We start from the raw sequence: 4164 nt of genomic DNA, 5'->3' as shown, positions 1-4164 counted from the left end.
TGCTCCACTGCCTCTAGGCACTGAGGAGTTCCTAGGTCCATGAGAAAGCTGAGAAAGCTACTGACTAAGGATGAGAACCCGTGGGTGCTGCTATGAGCAGATGGTATGCAGTGTGGCCATGAACCTAGATCACCTGATTCATTGTCAAGACGAATAGAGCTCTGGCAGGTCAGATCTTCCACTAAATATGTGAAGTGATTCTTTCATATTCTTTTTCTTTTTTCTTTTTCTTTTTTTTTTTTTTGAGATGGGGCCTCACTCTGTTGCCCAGGCTGGAGTGCAGCGGCACAGTCATAGCTCACTGCAACCTCAAACTCCCAGGCTGAAGTGATCCTCCTACCTCAGCCTCCCAAGTAGCTACGACTCCAGCCACACACTACCACTCCGAGCCTTATTTGTTTTTATTTTTTGTGGAGACGGGGTCTCTTTATGTTGCCCAGGCTGGTCTTGAACTCCTGGACTCAAGTGATCCTCCTGTCTTGGCCTCCCAAAGTATTGGGATTACAAGTATGAGCCACCACACGTGGCCTCAAGTTATTTTCCTCAGGAAGACCTGAGATAGGAGAAAACCTTCAAAATTAATGTATTTTCCTTCTCTTGAACTTTAAGGCTGCCACAGCCCTCACCCTCATTAGTAAAGGCTTGAGGGTGTTTTCGGGAAACTACGGAGAGTTGTTTAAATTTTCAACCCTTTAAAAAGTTGAAAGTTATCCTTTCAACATTGCCTGTGAACAGGTTTTCATTTTTCTTTCAGTAGAATCTACACATCACTAAGAAAATATAGAGGGCATTTCCCCAAGCAATATAGAGGGCAATAAAAAGGATTCCCTATTTAATAAATGGTGTTGGGAAAACTGGCTAGCCATATGCAGAAAGCTGAAACTGGACCCTTTCCTTACACCTTATACAAAAATTAGCTCAAGATGAATTAAAGACTTAAACATAAGACCTAAAACCATAAAAACTCCAGAAGAAAACCTAGACAATACCATTCAGGACATAGGCATGGGCAAGGAGTTCATGACTAAACCAAAAGCAATGGCAACAAAAGCCAAAATTGACAAATGGGATCTAATTAAACTGAAGAGCTTCTGCACAGCAAAAGAAACTATCATCAAAGTGAACAGGTAACCTACAGAATGGGAGAAAATTTTTGCAATCTGTCCATCTGACAAAGGGCTAATATCCAGAATCTGTAAAGAACTTAAACAAATTTACAAGAAAAGGCCGGGCGCGGTGGCTCAAGCCTGTAATCCCAGCACTTTGGGAGGCCGAGACGGGCGGATCACGAGGTCAGGAGATCGAGACCATCCTGGCTAATACGGTGAAACCCCGTCTCTACTGAAAAATACAAAAAACTAGCCGGGCGACGAGGCGGGCGCCTGTAGTCCCAGCTACTCGGGAGGCTGAGGCAGGAGAATGGCGTGAACCCGGGAGGCGGAGCTTGCAGTGAGCTGAGAGCCGGCCACTGCACTCCAGCCTGGGCGGCAGAGCAAGACTCCGTCTCAAAAAAAAAAAAAAAAAAAAAAAAAAAACAAATTTACAAGAAAAAAACAACCCCATCAAAAAGTGGGCAAAAGATATGAACAGACACTTCTCAAAAGAAGACATTTATGCAGCCAACAAACATATGAAAAAAAGCTCATCATCACTGGTCATTAGAGATATGCAAGTCAAAACCACAATGAGATACCATCTCACGCCAGTTAGAATGGCGGTCATTAAAAAGTCAGGAAATAACAGATGCTGGAGAGGATATGGAGAAATACTAATTTTTTACACTTTTGGTGGGAGTGTAAATTAGTTCAACCATTGTGGAAGACTGTGTGGCAATTCCTCAAGGATCTAGAACTAGAAATACCATTTGACCCAGCAATCTCATTACTGGGTATATATCCAAAGGATTATAAATTATTCTACTACAAAGACACATGCACACATATGTTTATTGTGGCACTGTTCATAATAGCAAAGACTTGGAACCAACCCAAATGCCCATCAGTGATAGACTGGCTAAAGAAAATGTAGCACATGTATACCATGGAATACTATGCAGCCATAAAAAAGGATGTCCTTTGCAGGGACATGAATGAAGCTAGAAACCATCATTCTCAGCAAGCTCACTCAAGAACAGAAAACCAAACACCGCATGTTCTCACTTATAGTGGGAGTTGAACAATGAGAACACATGGACATGGGGGGAAGGGGATCACACACCGGGGCCTGCAGTGGGGTGGGGAGATCAGGGAGGGATAGCATTAAGATAAATATCTAATGTAGATGACAGGTTGATGGGTGCAGCAAACCAACATGTCACGTGTATACCTATAACAAACCTGCACGTTCTGCACATGTACCCTAGAACTTAAAGTATCAAAAAAAAGTATTTTAATCCCAAGAGTAACCACTAAAAATATGCAAAGAGCTCTAGCTAAGAATTAAAATGAAATACTAAACCATATTAATTCCAAAAAAAGGCAAGAAAAGTGGAACCAAGAAACAAGTCATATCAGAAAAATAGAAAACAAATAAAAATGAGAGAACTAAATCCAACCATATCAATAATTATCTTAAATGTAGATTGACTAAATGCTATAATAAAAAGAAATAGATTGTTTAGACAACATAAAAGTTATGATTCAACTCTATGTTATCTACAAGAGATACATTAAATACAAAGACACATATAGGTTTAAAACTTAAAAACTATAAAAGAAATATCATGCAAGCACTAATCATAAGAAATATGGAATGGCTAGATTAATATCAGTCAAAATAGATTTCAAGATAAGACAGACTACCAAAAATACAGAGCAATATTTTGTAATGACAAAAGGATCATTTCATCAAAAGGCATAGCAATTATAAACGTGTGTTTAATAACAAGCTTCAACATGCATAAAGCAAAAACTGAAACAGCTAAAGGGAGAAATAAATAAATCCACAATCATAGTTAAACAGATGTTAACACCCCTCTCAGTAATTGACAAAACAACGAGATTATTAAAAATCAAAAATGGTGTAGAATATCTCAACAATGCTATCAACCACCTTAACCTAATTGATGTTTATAGAACACTAGGCCAGATGCGGTGGCTCATGCCTATAATCCCAGAGTTTTGAGAGGCCAAGGTAGGAGGATCACTTGAGGCCAGCAGTTGGAGACCAGCATGGGCAACATAGCAGACCCCATCTCTATTTAAAAATTAGCTGGGCATGGTGGCACATGCCTGTAGTCCCATCTATTTGGGAGGCTGAGCACACCACTGCACTCCAGCCTGAGTGACAGAGCAAAACTCTGTCTCTAAAAAACTAGAACAAATAAAAAAATAAAATAGAACACTAAACTCAACAACCACAGAATATACATTGTTTTCTAACCACATTGAAATCAAATTAGAAATCAATAACAAAAAGATATCTATTATAGCCCCCCAAATATTTGAAAATTAAACAACATATTTTCAAATAACCTATGCATCAAAGAAATCGCTTTTGATCTGACATCTCAGTCAGGCTGCAGCGATTGCCACTGCTCTGCAAGCTTCGCAATGCTATCCAAGGATAACAAGAAGAAAGACCCCGGGAAGTTAGCCAAAAAAGACAAAAACCCAGTGAACAAATCCAGGGCCAAAGCCAAAAAGAAGTGGTCCAAAGGCAAAGTTTGGGACAAGCTCAATAACCAAGTCTTGTTTGACAATGCTACTGTAAGGAAGCTTTGTATGACAAACACTGTAAGGAAGTTTCCAGCTATAGGTTTATAACCCCAGCTGTGGTCTCTCAGAGATTGGAGATTTCAGGCTCCCTGGCCAGGGCAGCCCTTCAGGAGCTCCTTGGTAAAGGACTTATCAAACTGGTTTCAAAACACAGACCTCAAGTCATTTACACCAGAAATACCAAAAGTGGAGATGCCACAGTTGCTGGTGAAGATGCATGAACAGGTCCAACTGACTGTACACTTGGAAAAACAAAACTTTGTTAAATAAAAAAACAAATCACAGGGAAATTAGAAATATTTTTAAACTGAATGAAATAAAAACATATTATATCAAATTTTATGGGATGCAGCAATGCAGTGCCTAGAGGGAAATATTTAGTGTCTGTTGCTTATATTAGGAAAGAAGAAAGATTTAAAATCAATTATTTAAGTTTCTATTTTAAGTA

At 39.3% G+C, this 4164-nt stretch overlaps 1 pseudogene; it reads left to right on the top strand.

Annotated features, from left to right (window-relative positions):
• The first annotated feature begins 3551 nt into the window (after positions 1-3551).
• Positions 3552-3937, top strand: LOC117076382 (annotated as a pseudogene).
• Positions 3938-4164: the final 227 nt, after the last annotated feature.

This window comes from Trachypithecus francoisi, unplaced genomic scaffold (genome assembly GCF_009764315.1).
Source record: "Trachypithecus francoisi isolate TF-2019V2 unplaced genomic scaffold, Tfra_2.0 Lachesis_group0, whole genome shotgun sequence".
NCBI classification, from domain to species: domain Eukaryota; kingdom Metazoa; phylum Chordata; class Mammalia; order Primates; family Cercopithecidae; genus Trachypithecus; species Trachypithecus francoisi.
This window is presented reverse-complemented; position numbering and strand designations above follow the sequence as displayed.